The sequence below is a fragment of the Bubalus kerabau genome, chromosome 16 (assembly GCF_029407905.1).
Source record: "Bubalus kerabau isolate K-KA32 ecotype Philippines breed swamp buffalo chromosome 16, PCC_UOA_SB_1v2, whole genome shotgun sequence".
In the NCBI taxonomy this organism is placed as follows: Eukaryota; Metazoa; Chordata; class Mammalia; order Artiodactyla; family Bovidae; genus Bubalus; species Bubalus kerabau.
Window position 1 is genome coordinate 51651181 of NC_073639.1, and position 13357 is coordinate 51664537.

A 13357-nucleotide genomic window follows, 5' to 3' on the forward strand; every position below is an offset into this window, starting at 1 on the left:
CTCAATATTTCCACCTTCATTGGACTCAGCGAGCATAGCTAAAACAAGATCCCTCTCTATGGCTCAGAGCATCTCCTTCTGAGAACAGATGACCTTTCAGGCTTTTAAGTCACATAAAGTACAACCTTCTTCACTTTTCCAAAAAGTCAAGTGGGTGTTGGGTAAAGGATGGAACGTAGCATAGACAAATACAATGAATAGATAAATAACAGCACTCAGCAGGAGTGGCCGTGGACAGTTATGCACAAGCACCCTGGACCCAGACCACCTGTGTTCACAGCTTGCCTCTGCCAAGCAGCTGTGTGTCCTCAGGCAAGTTTGCTTGCCTCTCTGGGCTTCAGGCTCTTTGTTGGTAAATGGGATAATGAACCTATCTCCCACAGTTGGAAGATGTAATATGCGAATCTTTCAAAGATTTGGGACCATGCCTGGCACCTGCTAGCAGGCCCTCGGCATCATCTTACTTTATTAGGATACTAAAGCCAGAGACCAGGAGCCTCGTTCATGTGCATCATTTGTTGGATACAGACACGGTGCCAAGCATGCAGTTATGGCTGGTGGGGATCCAATACTGAAAAGATAGACAAGGTCCCTACCTCGTGAAATGTGCATTCTAGTCAAGAGAGAAAATAAACTTGTAAAGGCATTTGTAGGGGAACAAAACTTGGCAGCCCCAAATGCCTCTTTGGCACATGGATATTTCAGGCTGAAAATAATCAAGACTGAAAAGACACAGGAAGAAACTTCCACTCCATCCCCGCTTAACTGCCTAAAAGAATTTAGATAGAAGGGCTGTTTCTGGAATAGAGTGATCACCAGAGATCTTTGTGAAGAATAAGGTCTTGGCATGATGAGGGAGAGATGGAGTCCACTCTGCGCCCCATGGTCTCCGAACCAGAGAACAGTTGTTCACCAAACATTTGCTTTCCATCTCCATGTGAATTGCCTTCCTTCCTTCTGAGATCCTAAACCACCATCCCCAGCATCTTCTTTTGTCTTTAGCCGAAGATGGTATTTAAATTGAGGGCTTCAGCCATCTTGGCAACTTATTCAGTTTTTCTGGGTCTGTCCCAAGTATATATGGTATACACCTAATGATACTTGTGAGTTCTTCCAGAATTCAGGCTCCCACTCAGATGAAGGATGGTAGCTTCAGGCTGAGCACAAAACTGCTGGAATAGAGCTTTGTTACCTCAACACCAACCAACCAGAAGAAAGTTACTCCCTGCGGCCCTCACCCCAAATTTTGCCTGTGAAAACTCCCTGAAAATTCCTGGGGAGTTCAGGAGTTTTAAGCAGGAGCCACTCATTCTCTTTGTGATACCCTGCAGTGAACCTTTCTGTGCTCCAGACTATAATGTTTGGGCTTGTTTGGCCTCTCTGTGCATCGGGCACATGATCTTGTGTTTGGTAACAAATAGAAGAAGCTGTTACTGATCTCAGGTGGCCTCAGCCTGCAGCTCCTTAAAGCAGGTCTTTGGTTTCCAGCCAGAAACTGAGGCTGGGTCATGGCAGTGAGAGTACCAAATCCTAGGAACTAGACCAGTGGTCAGTGACCAGGCCTTGGCCCTTCAACTTTGCAGTAAAGAATTCCCACAAAGACATAAAGTGGTGAAACAAGTAAAGTGTTTATTCAGAGGAAGAGAGTACAGTACATGTGGACAGACACACAGGTGGGCTCAGAGAGTCCTTGAGTCACACCCTTGTGGAACGTACATCACTTTTGTGGAGCATTTCTTCCGGTTTTCCTTGGCCAGTCATTCTGATTTGCCTGGTTCTGGGTCCGTATTTGGTAGACCTCAGAATCCTCCCACATGTGCGCCTGCATCTCTCAGCCAAGCTGGATTCTACCCCAGAGGCGTATGGGTATTTAGCATCACTTAGCATCATCCCTCTTTGACTTCTAAGAAGCCTTTCTGCACATGCATAGTAGGGGCGGTCTCCTGACTTCATGTATGAGAAATATGTGGTCTCTTATCTTCTATCTGGGCAGGGCCCTCCTCACCTCAGTTGTCCTGCTGTTTTCATCTTGGACCATCGATCCACAGAGGACAAATCCCAACTGTTTGCGCTGGGGCCCCATAAATCTCCTGCCTCGTTGCAATGAGGCGAGAGTGGCTCTCCCCAGGGGTGTTCAGGGGAGGGGGAAACAGGTGGCTGGATGTTGGGTCAGCCTCAAAGGGTAGGTTGCCAGAATTTGCCAGTGGGTGGATTGTGAGCTAGAAAGAGGGAGCGTAGTCTAAGATGACCCCAAAGATTTGGCAGACAGTTTTGTAGGTGGAACACGCTTGGGGACAAACGTAGAAATGAATATGTATAAAGTAGAGACACACTGATGCCTTGGATTGGGTAACTTGGGGCTATTTTAGGGTTCTGTAATCAAATACAACTAATTCTGGATGTCTTTCTAGAGGGGAGTTTGGTTTTTATGTCCTAAATGTCCCTCTCCTGTTAGGGGAATGCACTCAATTGTAAAATGAAATGTCCTTTAAAAAGAAAATCTTAACAGTGTTTAAATTAAGAAGAAAACGATGACTGTAACTCAGTTTGAATCAAAGCAAGTCATTTAATGATTTTCATTAACACCACTGATGGAGACCTTTACACCAAATGTCAGATGATCCTCATATTTAAAACACTGAAAACAGGAATTGGTAATGGGAACATTAAGAGAGTTTAGTTCAGCAAATGGGATTACAGTGATACCTTTCCTTGCAGAAGTTAATTGAGTTTAAATTAAGGCAATTTGGCTAAAGTTTAAAAAATCAAACGGTGGTAGAGAGGTTGCGATAACCCAGGACAGAGGAATGCCTATGAATGGAAACACTTTGGGACATTAGCTAAGCGTGGGGAAATGGGCTAAGTGTTTGCATATTTAATTAAGTAATAAGTCCTTCATTGGCAGAAACATTCCTGTACGTACACTGTGTCTCGGTGGAGTCCCCCGCTAGAGGTGATGTGGGTGTCACAGAGAAATGAAACTTGTCCCTTATAGGGTGCTGTGTTCATATTGAATTTCTTTGGGGACACAGGTATATCTGTTCTTGTGTGTGTGTGTGTGTGTGTATTTCAAAATCTGAAATCCATATTGCCTTAAAAAAATGATACAAATGAACTAGTAAATAAACAAACCAGAAATAGATGCACATAGAAAACAAATTTATAACTACCAAAGGGGAAGGTGGGGGGAGTGTAAATTAGGATTATGGTATTAACAGATACACACTACCATATATAAAATAGATGAACAAGCTACTGTATAGCAGAGGTAATTATACTCAATAGCTTGTAGTAACGTGTAGTAAAGAAGCTGAAAAAAAAAATACATATATATATATATATATCATCTATATTTCAATAAAAATAAAAAAGAGTGATAATAGCAAATTTACTGAATACAGAAAAAAACCTATGTTGTCTTAAATTATTATTGAAACTGCACAAATTTTAAGGACTTGAATATTACTGTATAGATATTTTTCTCTCTCAGTTATCGAGTTTAACTTGAGTACAGTAGTTAGGACAGAAACTGTATGAAACAGGAGGGAAGCGGACAGGGCACAACCTTTAAAAGTGACATGGCCACTGTTGTTGTTGTCCACTCACTCAATTGCGTCCTGACTGTTTGCGTCCCCATGAACTGCAGCACGCCAGGCTTCCCCGTCCTTCACCATCTCCCAGAGCTTGCTCAAACTCATGTCCATCGAGTCAGTGATGTCATCCAACCATTTTGTCCTTTGTCATCCCCTTCTCCTCCTGCCTTCCATCTTTCCCAGCATCAGGGTCTTTTCCAATGAATTAGCTCTTCGCATCAGGTGGCCAAAGTATTGGAGCTTCAGCTTCTGAATCAGTCTTTCCAGTGAATATTCAAGGTTGATTTCCATTAGGATTGACTGGTTTGATCTCCTTGGTTTCCAAGGGACTCTCAATTGAAAAGCATCAATTCTTCTGTGCTCAGCCTTCTTTGCATCCGTATTTCCTACTTGTGTCCTTTTGCATTGTTTTATCTAATTTAGAAATCACCATCTGCAGGCCTTGTTTTGGGCAGTTTTCCTGCTTTCTCTGTGGTCCTCGTAACAACCGTACAAAATAGGTTTCCTTTCAGCTTTGTTACAGGCTGGGAAGTTAATACACAGGGAAGTAAAATGACTTGCCCAAGGCCATACAGCTAGGAGGTGTCAGGATGGATCAGACTTGAGATGTTGAATGAAGCCAGCCTGCTTCCCAAGCCACATCCTCATCCCATAGATGGAGAACGAGGTGTAAGAGGGTGAAGGGGAAATCTAAGACCTGATGCCAATGATTGATTGGAAGGTAGATGAACCCTCTCTTGCCTGAGTCTGGGGTCTAGAATCTCTTCTCATAGATTCTTTTAGTCTTTCTATCATTCATTTGCTGCATTAGCCTTGAAACTGTATGTTTCTAGAATATCAGAGCAGTTGGCACCCTGGTCTTGCTTTGCTGCATGAGTGCTTATCTGAGGTCCAAGTCTCACAAGCGTGGAATTCAGGACTCAGTCACTCCTTACACTTTAGGTGAGGTGATATCATGGGTTCTTTGCAAGTGACTCTTTCAGCATCAGCAGATATCCTGGAGGTCCTTTGGCCTGGGTCGTAAATTCAACCCCGAATTCTAACCTTGTTCCCTGTCATTAAGCAAGATCTGCCTGGCTCCAGTAGTCCCTTAACAGGATTGTGATCTTAGGACTGGGGGTGGGGATTCCTGTCCATCAGGACTTTTGTCCTTCTCTGAATCCCAGCGGTCCTGCTTGATGAGATCTATTCTGTTAGCATCTCAGCTGTGGTTAGGAACACAGAACCTTTCTAGGTTTGGGGACCAAAATGTAAATCACAAATTAATTAGGAAGTGCCAACCATTTAGAATCAGGATATGTCACACAAAAATCCCCATTTCTGCTGTCATTTGCAGCCCCAGAAGATGTGGCCTGATGTGGTTCGCCTGCCCGTGACTTGCTGACACTTGGGAGCTGCCACCCGCCATGTTTCAGTTTTCCCCACCCAGTCTGTTTTGCTCATTCCTTCTATCCACCTGGCCCCTGTGGGCCCTGGAGTTTGTGACTCTTCAAGTTCAGCTCTCTTTTAGCATCATCTGGTACCATAGCTCACAGTGGCCAACATACTTTAGATGCATGTGATTGGAGTTTTAGCTCCAGGGGTAGCGGTATTCCAACCAAGAGATCATTCTACCTCTCCAAGCCCCAGTTTCCTCACAAATGAACTCTAGATAGTAATCGTATCTAACTCAGGGGTGCTGCAAGAGGGAGTAGGACAGAATGATTGGATATGCCCCTGCTGACTGCCAACTGTGGCCTTATCTTCTTCCTCTGCATCCAAACTCTGGTTGACCCAGCTCACTCATGACAAACTTTTCACCCACCTTCCCAGCCTCTTTACAGCTGGGATGACTCAGTCTGGCTTTGACATCAAAAGCTATTGAAACTATCATAGAGATAGCTTGCTTCTGGACTTTCTGTCTTGTGAGAAAAAGAAATGCCTCTTTGGTTAAGCCACTCTGCTTGTATTCCTGTTATTTGTACCTAAAAAAGACGCTTACTCCTTGGAAGAAAAGTTATGACCAACCTAGATAGCATATTGAAAAGCAGAGACATTACTTTGTCAACAAAGGTCCATCTAGTCAAGGCTATGGTTTTTCCAGTGGTCACGTATGGATGTGAGAATTAGACTGTGAAGAAAGCTGAGTGCTGAAGAACTGATGCTTTTGAACTGTGGTGTTGGAGAAGACTCTTGAGAGTCCCTTGGACTGCAAGGAGATCCAACCAGTCCATTCTGAAGGAGATCAGCCCTGGGTGTTCTTTGGAAGGAATGATGCTAAAGCTGAAACTCCAGTACTTTGGTCACCTCAGGCGAAGAGTTGACTCATTGGAAAAGACTCTGATGCTGGGAGGGATTGGGGGCAGGAGGAGAAGGGGACGACAAGGATGAGATGGCTGGATAGCATCACTGACTCGATGGACGTGAGTCTGAGTGAACTCCGGGAGTTGGTGATGGACAGGGAAGCCTGGCGTGCTGCGATTCATGGGGTCGCAAAGAGTCAGACACAACTGAGTGACTGAACTGAACTGACACTGCTAACTGATGAATGTCCAAGAGCTTTGTCTCTGGAGCCACATTGTCTGGCTATCAACACTGGCTTTTCTGCATTCTAGTTGTTGCTGAGATGACCGTGCATATCTGCCATCCATCTGCCTGTCTATATCCCTGGCCTCCTTTGTGGTATGAGATGGGTCAGTGGGACTGAGTTCTGGCAAGTAGGGGTGTAAAAAGACAGTACATCACCTTGAATCCCAGGCATATAGGTCCAGGAAGCACCAGCATCTGTGTGCCTCCCCCATCCCTCTCTTCCCACAGTGGGATGGACTTGGAAGCCGTGAGTTGATAGGATAGCATCACAGGATGGAGGGAGCCTTGGGTCACTGGATGGAGGACACCGCCAGTCAACACACACTGGAGCTGGTATGAGCGAGAAGGAAAGTTTTGTTGTGTTAGGCTTAAAGTAAACCTTGGGTGCCCAAGGTTCCAGGAAAAAGGAACAGCTATGAAAGTTGTGCAGCTCTTCAGCTCCTCCACCTTCATTGCAGATGTAATTGGGAGATACCTGAGAGGAAAACCCGCCAAGATGCAAATCCAGAAGCAAATGTCAGCTGCAGACAAGAGAATAGAGTAGCATGATCAGGGCAGAAAGGTTGATGGCAGTTGATGTTAATTACCTTAGAAAGACACCAGCATTATGGTCATGCTTGAGCAGGTCATTCTACCTCTCCTTGCCTCAGTTTCCTTATAAATGAAATCTAGACTTTAATACAGAGGATTAGATGTATAGCTGTAAATCTAGACAGAGGATGAGATGGGTTGGATAGCATCATGGACTCAATAGACATGAGTTTGGCAAACTCTGGGTGATAGTGAAGAACAGGGAAGCCTGGCATGCTGCAATCCATAGGGTCCCAAAGAATTGGATACTCAGCGACTGAACAACAAAAATAGTACCTAACTCAGGGGGGCTGCAAGAGTTATGTAATGCATATATGAAGAGCTTTGGACAGTATCTCATACATGGTAAATGTAGAGAGAGAGAGGAGAGGGGAAGAGAGACACAGAGAGAGCAATCTTCTGATACTTTGTAAGCCATCCTGCTTTGAATTCTACTGCAGAATTTTTGACTCCTGCATTGTCAGCTGGGGTGCAGCTGCCATTCTGACATTGGGGATTAGTGAGCTCTACTGTTCTTCCTGGCCCTAGGTGAACAGGAGCTTCCCCTTGGGTGGCAATTTGGACCAGTGCCTCGCAGGTCTGTTATCAGAACATTAGTGCAGTGTCAGACTAATGCACTTTTGTCGGTACTTAACCTAATCGTCCTGTAAATCCCCCGGATTATGTGCTGTTTACTTGCTAACACGTCCTATGAACACGTTTGTAATTCATTTATGGATAAACAGAGCCACGTTCTAATATTATTGTTTTCTTTCTATTAACATCATCCATCGCTTGCCTGCTTGTAACCTGAGGAATACAGCCCCCAAATTCATACATTTGAAATTTTAAGCGATGCTGGACATGCACTGTGCAATGAAGTGGTCGGAACTCTTTGCTCTGTTCTGCTTGGCTGGACAACAGCTTTTCAGAGCATCTTTAAGAGAATCCCCAAGCCTCCAGGAAACTGACTGCCTGACTGCTAGAAAACGAGTCTCAGGTGTTTTGAATTGTTTCATTGTTTTATTGAACTGGGTGACGAAGAAAAAGAAGTCAAAGTTTTGTAATGGAACAAGGAATAGATTCACTAATGTGTAAGGGAGTGCTGTTGCTGAAGCTCTTTACAGGTATTGGGTTATAAGTTTCAAGAGGCAAAAAGGACAACACAGGTGTCCATTCAAGATGACAGCTTACTGCATTCCACCCCTCTTTCTCTTTATCTGTTTTTTAAAGGAGAGGAATGTGCCTTTGTCTTCATGAGCTCTAGCAGAAGCTCCTGTCTCAGGCAGGAACTGAGAGATCAGTTCCCGCTGGAGAGCATTTCCTTGGTCTCATGACTGTGTCTTATTCATTTGTCTTTTTGCTACCAGGGCAGACATAGAATAAATGGGTGAATTAATGCTGATTAGTTCATAGGATACACAGACCATAGAAAACTCTCTATTAGTTAAGTGGACATAAGAATTATTTATGTATTTTTTAAACTTTGTTGACGTATAGCTGATTTGCAATGTAGTGTTGATTGATGCTGTATAGCAAAGTGACTCAGATATGTGTGTGTGTGTATATATATATGTATATATATAGTATTCTTTTCCATTATGATTTATCACATCAAATATATTAATAGTTCCCTGTGCTGTGCAGTAGGACCTTGTTGTTTACGTTGTTTATCCATCCTGTATATACTACTTTGCCCCAATTCCACACTCCCAATCCATCCCTCCTTCACCTCCCGCCCCGCTCCCAGGGAACCACAGCTCTGTTCTCTATGTCAGTAAGTCTGTTTTTGTTTCATGCGTGTGCGTGCTTAGTCACTTCAGTCATGTCCAACTCTCTGCAACCCTATGGACCATAGCCTGCCAGGCTCCTCTGGGATTTTCCAGGCAAGAATGCGGGAGTGGGTAGCCATTTCCTTCTCTATGGGATCTTCCCAACCCAGGGATTGAACCTGCATCTCCTGTGTCTCCTGTATTGCAGAGGTATTCTTTACCCACTGAGCTACCCTGGGAATTCCCTTCTGTTTCACAGATAAGTTCATTTGTGTCATATTTGGGACTCCACCTATAAGTGATATCATATGGTATTTAAGTGAACATAAAAATTAAATGCTACCCATTACATTTTGAATGCTTTCTGATCATGTGCACTTTCCCATTTACAGTAAATTTTTCTATTGTGATAAAATATACACAACATAAAGCTCACCATTTTAACAATATTTAAATATACAGTTCAGTGGCATTAAGTACTGTGACATTTTTGGACAGTCAGCACTATCCATTAAACTTCATTGAAATATAGTTGATTTACAGTGTTGTGTTAAGTTTCATCATCCAAAAGTTAAACTGTATGTCCATTAAACAATAATTCCTCATTTGTCCTTTTCCCCTGGCAACCACCATTCTGTTTTCTCGCCTTATGAATGTGACTGCTCTGGGAACCTCACATAAGCGAAAATTCTATATGATTGTCTTCGGTGTTTCGTTTCTTTCATTAGTATACTCTTTTTACAGTTCACCCATGTTATAATGTGTGTCAGAATTTCCTTCCTTTCTAAAGCTGAATAATGTGCCATTGTCTATAAACCCTACATCCTGTTTATCCATTCATCCATTGATCCATTGATGTGCACTTGATCAATAAGATTTAAATCCTGTATTATTATCCTTATTATTCAAATTCAGAGGTGAAGTAACTTGCTTAAGGTCAGAAACCTATTGATTTCTATACTCTGACTTAACAGGGCTGATTTCTAAGTGTCTATAAAACTTCTTGTGATAAATTCTTTTTATGATGCTAACATTTCAAGACTGGTCAACACAGATTTATTTAAAAGCAATGACTCAGGACATGAACTAATGATTTTCAACGTGGTCCCTTTAATTTCTCTTGAATTAAGAGGATGTGTGCCCTCTGCCACATCCATCAGGCATTTTCTTTTTTTCAGAGCATCCCTGATTCCTTCAGTTGAATTACTTTCACCAACTGGATACAGTCTAGGAAGATAGATCAAGGGCTGCTCATCTTCCTATGTGGAGCAGGCATACGACTCAAACCAAGTCAGCCAGACATCCCTTCCATGAACTAGGAATATGAAACAGAGGCACGAAGAGATGATGGTTAGGATGCCCTCTGAGTGACAAGATTCTAAGCAGACCATTCCTGCTTCTAATCTCTCCCTATTACTCCTTCTTTTAACCTCATGCACATCCTCAAGTGTGAAAGTGAAAGTCGCTCAGTCGTATCTGACTCTTTGCAACCCCATACAGTCCGTGGGCTTATTCTCCAGGCCAGAATACTGGAGTGGGTAGCCTTTCCCTTCTCCAGGGGATCTTCCCAACCCAGGCATAGAACCCAGGTCTCCCTCATTGCAGGCAGATTCTTTACCAGCTGAGCCAACAAGGAAGCCCAGGAATACTGGAATGGGTAGCCTATCCCTTCTCCAGGGGATCTTCCCAGCCCAGGAATTGAACGGGGATCTCCTGCATTGCAGGCAGATTCTTAACCAACTGAGCTGCCAGGGAAGCACATCCTCAGAGCGCTCATCAGTTCTGTAGACCATTAGTGTCCTTGCAGTTGGTTATTTCTTGTTGCAGTTAACCAGCATTGCTTTCTGTTGCTTGCATCTAAGGATTTTGACTGATTCAGAAGTAGAATGCTTATATATTCCTATTAAAGAAGTGTTTATTGAATTTGCGGCCCACTGTGTTATTCTTCTACAGTCATGAGATTAAAAGAGAAAAATGTGAGCTAAGACCGCACTACGTATGTTTGGACCACGTCACTTGGGAGTTGGTTAGAAACATAAAATTTCTGACCCCACGCCAGACCTACAGAATCTGAATCTCCATTTTAACCACAACATTGAGAACTGTTGACTGAGCACATAATCTTTACTCTTAAAAAAAATCACTATGTTTGAGGAGAAGGCAATGGCACCCCACTCCAGTACTCTTGCATGGAAAATCCCATGGATGGAGGAGCCTGGTAGGCTGCAGTCCATGGAGTCACTAAGAGTCAGACACGACTGAGCAACTTCACTCTCACTTTTCACTTTCATGCATTGGAGAAGGAAATGGAAACCCACTCCAGTGTTCTTGCCTAGAGAGTCCCAGGGACGGGGGAGCCTGGTGGGCTGCCGTCTATGGGGTTGCACAGAGTCGGACACGACTGGAGCGACTGTGTTTGAAGAGATGCATATAATTGCAATAATAGGCCTAGGAACAAAATAACCAGGGAGAAAAACCTGTTAACTTTGCTGTTGCCTCTGACAAATGCTTTGGATCATACTTTTGTGTTTCCCAATAAAGGACCATTGTTTTTTCTAGTTGTCTTTAAAACAATGGCAAATGGGCAAGAGGCTCATACACCAAATTGTAGAACACAGCTTGTCAGGGGATGGAGGGGAATCACAGAAACAGGAGAAGTGGCAGGTGTGTGGGTCTTTGTTAGCTTTGTGTTAGCAGCACTGTGTTACTGGTAAGCCACTACAAGACTCTTGCCTGGAAAATTCCATGGACAGAGGAGCCTGGCAGACTACAGTCAGTGGGGTTGCAAAGAGTCAGTTAGGATTGAGCGGCTAACACTTTGACTTTCACTTTCACTTAGCAGTGTGTGGAGACCTAGCATGGTTACAGGGTTAAAAGGGAGGGCTCCCAACTCTTCAGCTTCAAAAATTAAACACTGGCTCTGCCTCCAGCATGATCTGGGGCCAGAGCATAAGTGGCACGAGTGATGGCAGAATCTTGTGCCCAACCTGCCAGCCCAGCATTTGGTTTGGGGGGAGAACCAGACTCTTCCTGGTGTGATCAGAGTGATACTGACCTGGGTTCTTGGCCTTTCCCAATTAATAGAACTTGACTAGAGGCCAGAGATGATTCCAGATTGTGGATGAAGCAAAAGCTGGAATCAGAATTGCTGGGAGAAATATCAATAACCTCAGATACACAGAAGACACCAACCTTATGGCAGAAAGCAAAGAACTAAAGAGCTTCCTGATGAAAGTGAAAGAGGAGAGTGAAAACAGTTGGCTTAAAACTCAACATTCAGAAAACTAAGATTGTGGCATTCAGTCCCATCACTTCATGGCAAATAGATGGAGAAACAATGAAAACATTGAGAGACTTTATTTTTGGGGGCTCCAAAATCATTGCAGATGGTGACTACAGCCATGAAATTAAAAGATGCTTGCTTCTTGGAAGAAAAGTTATGACCAACCTAGACAGCATATTAAAAAGCAGAGATATTACTTTGCCGACAAAGGTCTGTGTCAAACTATGGTTATTCCAGTAGTCATGTATGGATGTGAGAGTTGGACTATAAAGAAAGCTGAGTGCTAAAGAATTGATACTTTTGAACTGTGGTGGTGGAGAAGACTCGTGAGAGTCCCTTGGACCGCAAGGAGATCCACCCAGTCCATCCTAAAGGAAATCAGTCCTGAATGTTCATTGGAAGGACTGATGTTGAAGCTGAAACTCCAATACTTTGGCCACCTGACGTGAAGAACTGCTCATTTGAAAAGACCCTGATGCTGGGAAAGATTGAAGGCAGGAGGATAAGGGGATGACAGAAGATGAGATGGTTGGATGGCATCACCAACTCGATGGACATAGGTTTGAGCAAGCTCCGGGAGTTGGTGAGGGACAGGGAAGCCTGGCATGCAGCAGTCCATGTGGTCGCAAAGAGTCGGACACAACTGAGCGACTGAACTGAACTGAGCTGAACTGAGAGGCCAGAGCAGAAATTTAGTCAAGGCTTTATTGCAACCCCTGCTGCACAGGGGGGACTAAGAACAAACAATAGGTTCCCTTGCTTGCTTGCTCCCCAGGATGGGCGGGTAGTGAGGTTGCTCCTTATACGGTGTGAGGGCAAGGTTGTGTCCAGGGGTCAGGCTGGAGGAGTGGCTTAGGTGGTTTATTGAGCTATTGGGTGTTGTTGAGTGCAGGGGGCATGCACTCAACTTTTGCTCCTGACTCTTCAGAAGTGGGTTTTTTTTTTTTTTTTTTTGTCTTTTTGTATCTTTTGTCCAGAATTTGCCCCAACTGCACATGCATGTAGTTATGTTTAGTTCCAGATAGTTTCTTTGTATTTTGTTGTTGGAGAAAATGTGTGTCCAAGTGCAAGGATTGCAGCAAAGCATCCCAGGTCCCAGCTGGTCTCAAGGGGACAGAGCCTAGGCTTGTCAATGACTGTGATCAATTACTGAACCACTGTCAGTTTTCCTCTAACCTTGCAAGAGGCCACCATCTTTCTTGGGAAACCACTCACACCCAGAGGAGGAAGGAGGCATGGATCTTCAACAAGACTCTTAGAGGTCAGACGAGTTCAATTCTGCTGCTCCTTTTCATGATGCCCTTGTGCCTTACCTCCATGTCCTAACTGAAGACACCTAATTTTCTTTTGAGTGATATATTGATGAGACTCTAATACTACCCGTGAGTGTTTCTCAAGGGTAGTTTCCCAGCTGAGAGCATCAGCAACACCTGGGAAGCATCAGCAACACCTGGGAACTTAAACTAGAAATGAATATTTGGTGACCCCAACCCAGACCAACTGAACTGGAAAATTTGGGGGTGGGAGTCTAGCCGTTTGTGTTTTAACAAGCCACCAGGTGGTTGGGGTAC

General features: G+C 43.9%; 1 protein-coding gene across 1 annotated transcript in view; it reads left to right on the forward strand.

Moving 5' to 3' along the window:
- The window catches only part of TMEM132D (transmembrane protein 132D), an 896922-nt gene that overhangs the window by 324942 nt on the left and 558623 nt on the right, over positions 1–13357 (forward strand). The window lies entirely within an intron of this gene.